This window comes from Anabrus simplex, chromosome 10 (assembly GCF_040414725.1).
Source record: "Anabrus simplex isolate iqAnaSimp1 chromosome 10, ASM4041472v1, whole genome shotgun sequence".
In the NCBI taxonomy this organism is placed as follows: domain Eukaryota; kingdom Metazoa; phylum Arthropoda; class Insecta; order Orthoptera; family Tettigoniidae; genus Anabrus; species Anabrus simplex.
Genome location: NC_090274.1, coordinates 24,802,856 through 24,816,487, shown reverse-complemented (window position 1 = coordinate 24,816,487; position 13,632 = coordinate 24,802,856).

Genomic DNA, 13,632 nt, shown 5'->3' with positions numbered 1-13,632 from the left:
GATTAGGCGCATTGGAATCTCTTTTAAATATGTACTCAAATGTGTCACGAACACATTGCGCTGCGATTCAAAGCAGAACGTTGTTGAACTTTTAACATGGATATGTTTTTGGACTAGCGGTCTATCCGGACTTAGCGTCATCAGTATTGTAACCATGGCAACCACTGTACGTCCGTATACACTATAGGTCAGTAGCGTTATATTCCCACTCTGCGCTTTCTTCCTGTAACTAAGACCTTGAGGAAATCTCGTATCAAAGTGAACCGTGTTCTACTCCTCAGTCCAGAATAAAAACCCTTCCTTAAAAAAAAAAAAAAAAAAAAAAAGACCTTTGTTGTAATTTAAAATCCTTGAATGGCCGGAAAACGAACTCAGGGCCTTAGAATAAGGTGGTGGTGATTATTGTTTTAGGACTAAGTACAACTAAGCAACCATCCTCTCTCGGAACAAGAGGCAAGCATGCTAACTCTACACCGCAGGGCTGGCTGATAATAATAATAACGATGATGATTTCGTGTGGCTATTTCTAGCCGGGTGCAGGCCTTGTAAGGCAGACCCTCCGATGAGGGTGGGCGGCATCTGCCATGTGTAGGTAACTGCGTGCTATTGTGGTGGAGGATAGTGTTATGTGTGGTGTGTGTGTTGCAGGGATGTTGGGGACAGCACAAACACCCAGCCCCCGGGACATTGGAATTAACCAATTAAGGTTAAAATCCCCGACCCGGCCGGGAATCGAACCTGGGACCCTCTGAACCGAAGGCCAGTACGCTGACCATTCAGCCAACGAGTCGGACATAATAATAATAATAATAATAATAATAATAATAATAATAATAATAATAAATATATTTAGGAGGACTAGAATGTCTTTCTTTTTCTCACAGTTCATGAGCCTTAACATTCTTTGTGGAAATACTTTTTTTTTTCGATAATTGGAACTATTTATCTCCCCTGTTGGCGGAGTAAAGGGTGCGTTTTCTGTACCCCCTGCAGATAGTAACAGACTACTAAGAGGGGAGCAGCCAAATAATCTCTACTCACGATCTCTTTTTCTAAACCCAAGAGCGGAGCGGAGAGAATGTACGAGTGCGAGGTTTCTATCTTCCTTTCTTTCTTTTTTCACTCGACACCAGTGATGTTTGCAAATGTAACACCCGTGCGACAGTCATCTCCGATATATCGTATTGGTTCATTAGACTCTGAGTAATAAAGACGATTAAGTGACTTACTTTCAAATAATGGTTGTAATGGAGATAAAGCGTAATGATGCTTAACAGGAGGTCAAGGAAACAATTAGTGGACGTTTCAAGTTCAGGACATACTATCGTTCACAATTCAAACTTACTACTGTTATGAATAAAACACCGGCTGTTTTGTTACTCTCATTCATTTCAGGATGCCCCATTAAATGCACACACACACACACACACACACACACACACACACACACACACACACACACACACACACACACACACACACACAAGTCTATTCAGCTATTAATGGCCACACTTACTAATTGCTGTCTATTTACAAGTTTCTCTTCCTTATGGCACAGCAGGCGGTCCGGTCCGTTGCTTTACCTGTGGACGGTTAGGCCCCAGGGGCTCTGAACTTTGGAGAGTGGGTTGGCGACCACGGGGCCCTCAGCTGAGTCCTGGCATTGCTTCCACTTACTTGTGTCAGGCTCCTCACTTTCATCTATCCTATCCGACCTCCCTTGGTCAACTCTTGTTCTTTTCCGACCCCGACGCTATTAGGTTTGCGAGGGCTAGGGAGTCTTTCATTTTCACGCCGTTCGTGGCCCTTGTCTTCCTTTGGCCGATATCTTCATTTTTCGAAGTATCGGATCCCTTCCATTTTTCCCTCTGATTAGTGTTATATAGAGGATGGTTGCCTAGTTGTACTTCCTCTTAAAGCAATAATCACCACCACCACCACCTGTAGACGGTTAATCTTTACTTTCACCAATCTCGATAGCTGCAGTCGCTTAAGTGCGGCTAGTATCCGGTATTCGGGAGATAGTGGGTTCGAACCCCACTGTCGGCAGACCTGAAAATGGTTTTCCGTGGTTTCCCATTTTCACACCAGGCAAATGCTGGGGCTGTACCTTAATTAAGGCCACGGCCGCTTCGTTCCCACTCCTAGCCCTTCCCTGTCCCATCGTCGCCATAAGACCTATCTGTGTCGGTGCGACGTAAAGCAACTAGCAAAAAAAAAAAAAAAAATCTTTACTTTCACTTCCCCAGGTCCAGTCACCTCATACAGCAGCTGTGTGGACCACTGGATTTGAATACAGGGCTACGGTCTACACAACATAAGGATGACTATTCCTTGGTTCGATTTCAGAGACAGTCCAGTAATTCACAAAAGCAATGAACAAGTAAACAGCAACAGTTTTCAACAGCAGGACGATACTCACAACAGCGAATATTAACACATGCCCATTAACACTCACACTCACAATGATCCTCCGTCCACAAAAATACACAAGTTCACAGTACTCTCAGGTAGTACAGTCTTCCGTTCCACACATCTTCAGTCCAGCCACTCACTGTACTATGCGACACCACAACAACAGCTCCTGGTTCAGACCTCGGTGGGACACTAGCGACAGCTAACACCTCTGTCATTCTCAGCCCAGCAACCGAACCCCAACACACTGGCTCCACCACGGAGCCCAACTCTGACTGACTTCGTGGCTAGCCTCCCTTTTTATAGCTCGGGTGATGTGAGCCAGAACGTTCTCGTTGAATCTCCAAGAAACTCACAGGTAAGCCGGCCTACGAGAACAATACGCGGAAAGGCTGGCCCCACCCCACAAGCCAGCTGGGAAATCCCCGGTCGTGTGAGTCACTAGTTCCTTTCTGGAAGTACAGAAAGGGGCTACCATGGGGCTGGCACGTAACAATACGTTCAGTTCTTACAGTACATGATGACCTGTACATTTCTATACATTTTACCATCCGTTTTGAACCATACCACTGAAATTCCTAGAACGGTGGTTAGGCCGCCCTGTTAGGTTTATCCCACCATTGAGCGACACATTTTTCTTTCCCTTTTAAACGTTTATTTGGCTTTAGATCCTTGACAGACCAAAAAGCCATCTGGATATTACAATATCAACTTGTTATACTTTAGAATTCAATACAATTCAATGAAACAAATTTTACGAGGGTGAATCAAAAAGTAAGTTACACTTCCAAGTTATGGCCATTTATGAAACCACCTACACACAGGCAACACGGCTATGACAACATATTGTGCCGTTTCACAATTCTTTATAAGAGCTAGAGCAACAAAGATGGAGTCTCTGCGGTCATAATCTCGAATAAAATACATTTAACGTCAGTACGGGCCAAAGTATAAGTCTTTTCGTCAGTCGGTTACAGTAATAGCCGCGTTTAGAAGGCGCAGAAAAAAATGACAGATGGACATTATTTGAAACCATTATTCAAGAAAAAAGATGCTCATCTTTTACTATCTAATCTGACTTCGGTGTATTAACAGGACGCAGAACTCAATTTTAAAGGAATTATTCAGCGGAGCGATATATTGGAGATTTGGAAACGAAGATTAGTTCCCGACTACACTCTATCTGGCAGAGATCAAGATTTAAACGCCGCGCGAGAGATTTAATACGAGAAACAATAAGAGATAAGATAAGATATACTACTGTGGAACTACGTCACGCAGTGACGCAAGCCCTTGATGAAATTTGCCCGACACCGGTTAACATTGAAAGACACTTACGGACCAGTAAATTAAATGCATTTAAGCTGATAAAAGACGGCGAAAAGAAATTTATTTTCGAATCACAATATACTGAATATAAGTCTTAGACAATTCTGGACTATTTATTGATCTAACTGTTTTCCAGTAAAAACCTGTACAATCTGAGCAACGCAAGAGCTATAGTACTTGAAAAATGTTAGCAATGAGTCAAACATTCTATCATTGTTCTGTTCCATACGCACGAGTCTTCATCATGGGTCTGTAAGGAAGCAAGGCGATGCTGCTTGGATCCTGACGAGGCGAGACGATGTTGGCTATCCCGGATGACCAGTGAGCGATGATGAGAAGCCACGATGTACCCAACCACTTGAGGAGGAACCAGATGACCAGTTCATAGTCTCAGATGATCGGAGAGGAGGAAACGCCTAGACCATCTTGAGCAAAGTTAAGTCCAATATCCAAGTCGTTTTCGTAAGTAAGAAGATATTGTTTTCTTTATTTTGCTTAGTAATATTTATTGGTGCGAACACAGTGCGTAAACAAACATCTAGCTAAATTGATTGGAAGTAGGTACTCATCCGTACGAAACGTCAATTCCATTTGTAGGCGTGGTCACCAAGTGATGTTCGTTCGTAATGTTTTCCAGAGACATGCGTGAAGAGATCGCTAAAATTATTATTATTATTATTATTATTATTATTATTATCAGTGATGTGTAAGAATGAAGTAGGCATTTATATCTGCGTGTCATAAACTTAAACAACGTCAAATTGTACGAGATCATGCATAGGATTTGTGTTATGAAGGAATGGCAGTAGACTATTCCAAGTTACGTTAAATTTGGCACTATGACTGTAGCAAATAAAGTAGGCATTTTTGTAATGTCGCGGCACGTTCATGTGCAAGCCAAGGTAATGAATTACGTGATGAAGTGATAGTGCGGTTATATGAAATAAGTGTAATAAGTAACGCGTCATGGGTATGATATAGAGTTGTTGATGATGTATAATGGTTGTAGTTATTGTTTCTTCGAGAGAGAGTCATAGTTGCATGAAATAAGGTCTCGTGATTTCAAATGTTATAATTGAGAAGATCACTGATTTCTCGCCAATTCCACGCAATGATTTTTAGCCTACACATTTTATCTAGCTCAGGACATGATCTCAGGACGTCGAGTGCAATGTTTCTTTATCCATATTAAGTTACTTGGAGCAGCAAATGTTCTGGATAGTTTGGAGCCTTCACTGATTCGATTAGGAAGATCTCGAGAACTCACTGAATGATTACATTTCTGTATGAATTTCAATCTATAGGCCGATCACTGGTGACCTAGGTTTTCGAAAAAGAATCATTTTCTTTTAGCTGGAGATATTGTCATCCGATTAAGTAGATTTTCCGTTGGTAGCATGTGTTATTATAACCTTGTAGAACCAGTGTGATGACGTTTCTTGCCATTTCGTACGCACGTAGTTTATGTCAATAAGATAAGGTCATATTACCTTAAAGTCATGAATTAAATCTTGCGAAGATGTTACTTATTGGATGATTACGACTTACAATGGACGTAGCTTAGCTCATGATGTGTAACATAAGGAAATATGAGTGTCTAAAAAGCAACTAAATAGGCAGAGAGCAATATTTAAGACGTAAAACGTATATGTGTGTACTTGTCAGAACAACGCAAGAAGAGTTTAGAATATCCTCATTGATAGTCTTAAAGCTACGGTCAGTCAAATCAGTCAGTTGAATTTTAAGTACTGTGATAGTTTTTAGAATAAATATCAAGGGTTAGTTAACATAATCTAATGCGATTTCCAAGGATGGTTAACTTAAACAAATAGAACTCCATTTCTTGACTGAAGAATGGCTCAGAAAGTCCACATGTGTTTCTTTATTTCTCAAAATAATACAACTAGAAGGACTATAAATAATAGTTGATAGGAGTTTTCTTTTCTTTTCTGTGGATGCATCCTATATTTTTAATGTAAATAATTTTCATGTTTTATTTTCTTGCCAAGAAGGCACATGTAAATACTAGTAGCTGTATCCAATTTAATTTATTTAATTATCACCCAACTCGCTAGGTGAATTGTAAGAGAAGGATAGGGCAGTTTATTTTTAAGAATCTTCCCACATGTGTCATGTCGTTTACAATATTAATTGATGATTTCGGAGAAGAATGAGTACTAAGAGAGGAAGCTATTTAAGCCGAGAAGACATTCAATCACTTAGGGTGAAGTGAAAAGACGTGATTTTTTTCCAAAGTTATCGACGGATATGGATTACTAGGTCGACGATGAGTCAGTCAATACTAAGGCTACTTCATTAGTAAAATTTTGAACTAATTGCTTGAATATCTGATTTAATATTTAAATAAATTTTGAATTGTGAAACCTAAAAACTCTTTCTCTGTGTTCTTAGCATAAGGCTTAGTTATAAGATTGTAGTAGTAACGATCGACGACGATTTTCTTAAGAATTAATGAGAATGGTACCTAGCTAAATACGAGTAAGAGACGTCTTTCTGCGTTAGTTAGGGAATACCGTTGTTTGACCTGGTCGTCTTTCCGTTGCGGAACTCACACCCGTAGAACTCAGTCACCCGAGTTATTGAAGTTAGAGCTAGTCTGGATCTCTTGTGTCCTTGCCTGGACGCGGGAACGGCGCAAGTAGAAAATGTCGCCCATACGTGTGGCAATTCGAGAAAGACACCGTGGTCAAGAACCGTTGGTCGCCATAGAAAATGGCGCCTCAACGTGATGCGAATGGAGGAAAACGCCATGGGAACTGTTGGTTGCAAACCAAACAGAATTTCTTTTTGAGATACTCATGTATGTGGAAATTCAAGAGAAAGTCGTCGTGGGAAGTCAAGAGAAAGAATACGACACAGAACTGTGAAGAGGTCGATTCCCATATGTAACAATAAGAATGAGGAAAACATCGGGAAACCTAGTAAGAAGATGACAGAGATGATAGTCGAATGACGGGTCTTCGGTGCAATATTAGAGTAAAATGGGAGAATTGACTCAAGAGAAGTGGGTAAGACGAAGGAGATATTTTAGAAACTAATGGATGAGGAATTATTGTTGGTAACAGCAGGATGATTGCATGGAAATGGAGATGTGGTACGGCGATTTCTTTACTGAACTGTTAGGCGTTATAATCTTATGGGATCGAAGTGGACACAGCAAGATATTAGACTATGAGAACAAGTAGATGCCCAGTATAGATAATGGAATAGGAGAAAGAAGAAATGGATGGTTGCTCTGAAGAGGATGACAGAAAATAGTTGGTAGCAGTCAAAACTAGGAAAGAAGGATAAATTACTGCTAATATGTCAATTTGATTAGATGTAACTTAGATATAAGAGATAGATTGTAAGAGGTTATTTCAGTTATTTTCAGTTAAGAATTGGAGTCATAAGTACATGAACAAGTACCTCATATTTCCTAGTGTGATTGGGTCAACATCGTGAGCTGAATCAGATCCAAGTAGTCTAGCCTGCCTGTGTATTTGCTGAATATATATATTGTTGATTGGAGTAGTGGGAGAGACATTGTCAGAGAACTTGAGTTGTGGAGAATTTAGGTAAAACCATAGAGTTTATTAGGATTTTTAGAATTTAGAATACTAATTGAATATCAATATGACGACGTTAAGCCATTTGAAAGCTCAATTTGAGGAGTATCAAAGGGAACAACGAGAAGAACAAGAACAGTATCGGAAAGACCAAGAAGAGAAACAAGAGAAATATCAAAAGGAACAGGAAGAGAAAGAAAGAAGACAGAAAGAAGAGCGCCAGGGATTGTTGCAGGCTATAAAGGAAATGATGGAAGAAAATAGAAAGCGCGATGAAGAAGCTAGAAAGCGCGATGAAGAAGCTAAAAAGGAGAGATTAGAAGAGAACAGAAAGCGCGATGAAGAAGCTAGAAAGCGCGATGAAGAAGCTAGAAAGGAGAGGTTGGAAGAGAACAGAAAGCGCGATGAAGAAGCTAGAAAGCGCGATGAAGAAGCTAGAAAGGAGAGGTTGGAAGAGAACAGGAAGCGCGATGAAGAAGCTAGAATGCGTGATGAAAAACGCGAGGAAGAAGCTAGAAGACGCGACGAGGAAGCTAAGAAAGAGAGGCAGGAAGAGATGAGAAAGCAGGAAGAAACGTTGAAGAAGATGATGGAAGAAATGAATAAGAAGCAGATGGCAGAAATGGTTAAGAAGCAGGAAGAAGAGAGGAAGAGAGAGAAGCAAGAGCAAGAGGAACGATACCAAAGATTTAAGGAGAGACAGGAAGAAAGACATAGAGAAATGATGGAGGAAATAAGGAGAGGTCAGCAAGAACAAAAAGAAGAAATGAATAAATATCAGGAGAAGATGGAGGAGATGAAAGAAGAGATCAAGAACAATATAGATGAATGGAAAGCTGAAATTAGTGGAAGTATGGAGGAGAAGAACCGAGAGATACGAGAAGAAATAAACGAAATTAGGAGAGAGATGACAGGGAACAGTAACTATCTCCAATCTTTAAAAGAGAATGTAATAAAGGATCTATCAGATAATATGGAAAGGTTAAGCCTAGATTCCCAAGAAAGGTGGAGATTATGTGAGGAAAGTATAGGAAAACTAGGTGAGGACGTGCTAACCACGAGTACAAGTCTGGAAAAGAAGTACGACCAGGCTGCAAACCAAATTGGAAGCAGAATAACGGAGATAAGAGAGGAAATAGAACAACATAAGGATGAATTAAACCAAAGAATAACGAAATCTGAAGAAGGGCTTAGACAAATGCAAGCTCAGTTACAAGAAATTCGAGAGGAAGGAACAGGAAAGACTGTTATGATGTCTAGTAGTGAGCGGGACAGAGGAGTGGAGTTTCAAATAAATGAAAGAGAAGTGACACCCATACCAGCCACACGTTCTAACCACAGTATGGGGGAGACAAATGTGGATAACGGAAACAGTGGTTATCCTACGATTATTAATGTCATAAAAACCTTCGATGATAGACCGAAGCACTTTAATAATTCCACCAGTATTTCGCCCAAACGTTTCCTTAGGGAAATGGAGGATTACTTCAAGGAACATGGCATCGCTGAGGAGAAGAAATTGAAAATAGTGGAAAAGCATTTAGATGCTAATCCAAGCTTATGGTTCCAAGCATTTAAATATACTTTCCATGAGTATGGTGACTTTAAAACGGCGTTCTTACAGAAATTTTGGAGTCCGGAATTGCAGCAGAATTTACGCTTAGAGTTGTACTCTCGCAAGTATGCTACGAACGGTCAAACAGGGTTTAGTGATTATTTCGCTTTCCAGTTTCATCGTTTTCAAGACCTTGATTCGCCACCCAGTGAGCTCGAAGCGATCAAAACGATACAACGACAATTTCCTTCCGATATACAAAGGTTGCTGGCTACTGCTAACCCAACTACAGCAGTACAAATGGAAACGACACTCAGACAGATCGATATGACTACAGCACCACACCCTCAAAGAATGATTAGGAACGCTTACAGTGAAGAAACGGTTAATGTGCTCACACAGGAAAACGTCGATGGAAATACCCCTGAAGAAAGAGTAAAAATGAACAGGAAGAGACAATGGGGAAACCAGGAGAATGGAAGGAGAGATGAAGAAAGATGCTATTGCAGGAAAGGGTCCTACAACCAAGAAGCATATAGGGAAAATAGAGCTTATAGACCCAACATGCGGTACAGGAACCTGTACAGAGAAAACAGAGGAAGAAATAATTTTAGAGGAAGATATGGTTACGGAAGAAGAAATACGAGAGCTGACCAAGGAAGGGAAACTTATAATCGGAGACCTACACGCGATGTAAATGAGGACCGTAACGAAAAGATCAAGTGGGAAAAAGCAATTAGAGAACAGGACGTCAACGCTGATGTAGAGGGAGCGGAGAGTCTGGAGTTGCAAAGGTACAAAAGGAAGAAACAGGAAGAACAGATCCTCGATCCGAACGTGAGAGAATTCGAATGTAGAAGAGAAAGTGAAAAGATAACAAGCAAAAAAAAAACGCCGATTTTGAATTAGAAGGTGAGGTTGAGAATATAAAGAACGCATTGGATTCCAAAATTTATAGTTATTTCATAACACAGGTGGATTCGTGGGAAATCGATTCGGAAGAACTGATGAAGGATTTGACAGTACATCACATAAAGAGAAAGTATGAATTGCCTATTATCGTAGCAAGAGTTGGAGAGATGAAAGTACGTTGTTTAGTTGATTCTGGGGCTAGCATCAGTGTGCTTTCGAAGGAATTATTCCAAGATATGAGTAGACGAATGAAATTATTAACCATCCCAGTTTCGAAAATTAAAATAAGAGGGATAATTCCAGATAAGACAGTGGAATGCAATATACAAACATATTTGGAAATAAATATTGGAAACCGGCACTTTGAGCATCCATTCATAGTCATGAACAAGATTAAATATAATATTATACTAGGGATAGACTTCATGACGGTAACGGGAATGACGATCGATATGGAGAAACAAGAAATAAGGTTCCCTATATCTGACGAACACACCAGGGAAAACCAAGAACGGATTAAGATCAATGACAACATTAGGATCATAGATAACAAGGAGGTATCGGAAGAAGAAAACGTACCATCCGAAGAGCATCCGAACTTTCACTTAGAGGAAGGAGAGATATCTCTAGCGGACGAAAACATTGTTGCGAGCATAGAAAGGGTAATGGCTATGGAGGAGGAAGAAGACATGCCGAACATAGCGGAAGCAGTGGCGAATGCTAAAATTTCCACGAGCGAAAAATCAAAACTTCATGGAATCTTACAGGAATACTCGGATTTATTTAGGAATAAACCAGGACAGATTCCAAATTTTAAATATAAATTAATAGTGAACGATTGGACGCCCTATAAAGGCAAACTCTATGGAATTCCGGAGAAACACTTCCCAGAAGTGAAGAAGATCATAAAGGAAATGGAAGACGATGGCATTATAATGAAGACATCAAGTCCGTATTTGAATCCCTTGGTAATTGTTGTAAAAAGCAACGGAAAACTCCGTTTGTGCCTTGACGCTCGTTTTTTGAACGGTCGATTGATTCCAGAGTATAATCAAACTCCAAAAATAAAGGATATTATTCAGAAATTCCGTGACATGAGGTATTTTTCAACCATGGACTTTACATCCTCATATCATCACATCGTTCTGGAGGAAAAATCCCGATTATTAACCGGATTTATGTTTGATAATCAGACATATATCTACTGTCGTCTCCCATTCGGATTAAGAAATAGTTGTGCTGTTTTGGTGAGAGCATTAGACAGAAATTTAACGCCGGAGGTAAAGGAGTTTTTAACTTACTATGTGGACGATCTAATTCTCGCAACTAAAACATTTACGGAGCATTGTGACAAGCTCGAGAAGTTGTTTCGAAACTTAAGAGCCACGGGATTTAAGATCAACCTTTCAAAATCGAAATTCTGTCAAGAAGAGGTCCTATTCGTCGGTCACATGATAGACGGTACAGGAGTACGGCCTAACCCAGTTAAGATCCAAGCCATATGCGATTTTCCCCGACCGAAGCGTATAAAGCACGTCAGACAGTTTCTTGGGATGGCGCAGTTTTTCTCTAACCATTGTCAAGGATATACCAAGACCGCCGCGCCTTTGCAGGATTTGTTAAAGATCAACAACAGGTGGAAATGGGACGAAAAGGCAGAAAGAGCATTCCAAGAACTAAAGACCTTGTTAACAAAAAGCATTAAATTAGGCTATCCTAACTATGAAAAGGAATTTATAATACAGTCAGACGCATCTAATGTTGGCATCGGAGCTTGTTTATACCAAGAAGAAGAAGGAACACCTCCCAAAAGGATATATCTAGCATTCACTAGCCGAAAATTAAGGAGCCACGAGGTTAACTATACTACGACAGAACAGGAGCTATTAGCAATCATTTACGCCTTACAGCAATGGAGAAAAACTATTTATGGATACCCAATAACGGTCAGATCAGACCATAAGGCATTAACATTTGGACTGAAAGCTGCAATGACTAATGAGCGGATAACAAGGTGGATGTTGTTCACGCAGCAGTTCCAGATAAAAATAGAGTATTGTAAGGGAAAAGAAAACATCCTTGCTGACGCCCTAAGTCGTAACCCTGTGGAGAAAGAGGAAGTAATTCATAGAATTGAATTGGTCCCGGACGATGAAGAAACATTAGAGAAACTACAGAACCTAGTACACTTGCAGCGTCTAGACGAAAGGTTGAAACAAATCATAGATAAATTGGAAGATGAAAATTGTGAAAGTGAAACAAAATTGAGAATTACGAAAATCTACAGCTTAGAGCAAGGCATACTAATGGCTAGATCAGGTAAAGGTCATAAGAGAATACGAATAGTACTACCTTCGATGTTATACAAGGAAGTAATCTGGCACATACACAGAATTACAGGTCACGGTGGCGTGGAAAAGGTAACACAAGTAATACTCGAAAAATTTACTTGGAAAGGTATTCGAAGAACGGTGAGGAATACCGTGAGAACATGCGACATATGTCAAAAGGTTAAACATGGCAGTGGTACAGTAAGACACGAACCCAGAGCTATACTGCCTCATAAAGCTCGAGAACTATATGCTATAGATATCTTTGGTAGACTCCCAACTGCCAGAAGGGGACACAAGTACATAGTTGTAGTGATGGATGTGTTCTCTAAATATGTGTCGTTGCAACCAATTCAACGCGCCAACACAAAGCAGGTATTACAACGTCTAATCAAAAACACCTTACCTAACATGGGAAAGCCTGAGAAATTACTGTCAGACAGAGGGACACAATTTACGTCGCTTCAATTCAGAGAAACCATGGAAGAGTTAGGAATTAAACACATTCTTTGCTCGGTGAGACATCCAGCGTCCAATCCTGTTGAAAGATGCATAAAAGAAATAGCGAAATTCTGTCGAATCTATTGTCCAAACCAACACTGGAAGTGGTTAGAGGTAATAGGAATAATAGAAGACAGCATGAATAACACAATACATGAATCCAGCGGACAGATACCTAAAATCATTCATCATAGTATCAAACCTGAAAGACCTTGGGACGCAGTTGTTCACCTACCTGCTGAACCTGACTTAGATATCGACGAAATTAACAAACTGGTTCGCGAGAGGCTGTACAGACAAGCACAGAGAAGGTTAAGGAGGGTACAGCATAAGAAATTCAAACCTGAGTTGAAGAAAGACGACCTGGTGTTAATAAAGAAACCCGCAATTTCCAGTGTAACGAACAAAGTCTTTGCGAAATTCCTGCATTTATTTGAAGGACCATTTAGGATTAACCGTTCATTCAGAAATAATGCATACGAAATTCACGACTTAAATGGAAACAGTAAAGGAGTACATAACAGTGCAAACATCAAGTTATATTTCAAAGAATAGGAAAGGGGCAAACCATCTCAAGTGATGACGAGTCAAAGAAGTACAGATTGAAGCCACTTACAGCATGAGTAAACAAATTGTTCCAAAGAAAGGAGTAATAATGCAAGAAGAGAACTCATAAAGAATAGTGAAAAGTCCCATTATAAAAAGGAAGACGAATATAATAAATATATAGCAAGCCATATATTTCTTTCAACGTAGGGGAAGTTAATGTGCCGTTTCACAATTCTTTATAAGAGCTAGAGCAACAAAGATGGAGTCTCTGCGGTCATAATCTCGAATAAAATACATTTAACGTCAGTACGGGCCAAAGTATAAGTCTTTTCGTCAGTCGGTTACAGTAATAGCCGCGTTTAGAAGGCGCAGAAAAAAATGACAGATGGACATTATTTGAAACCATTATTCAAGAAAAAAGATGCTCATCTTTTACTATCTAATCTGACTTCGGTGTATTAACAGGACGCAG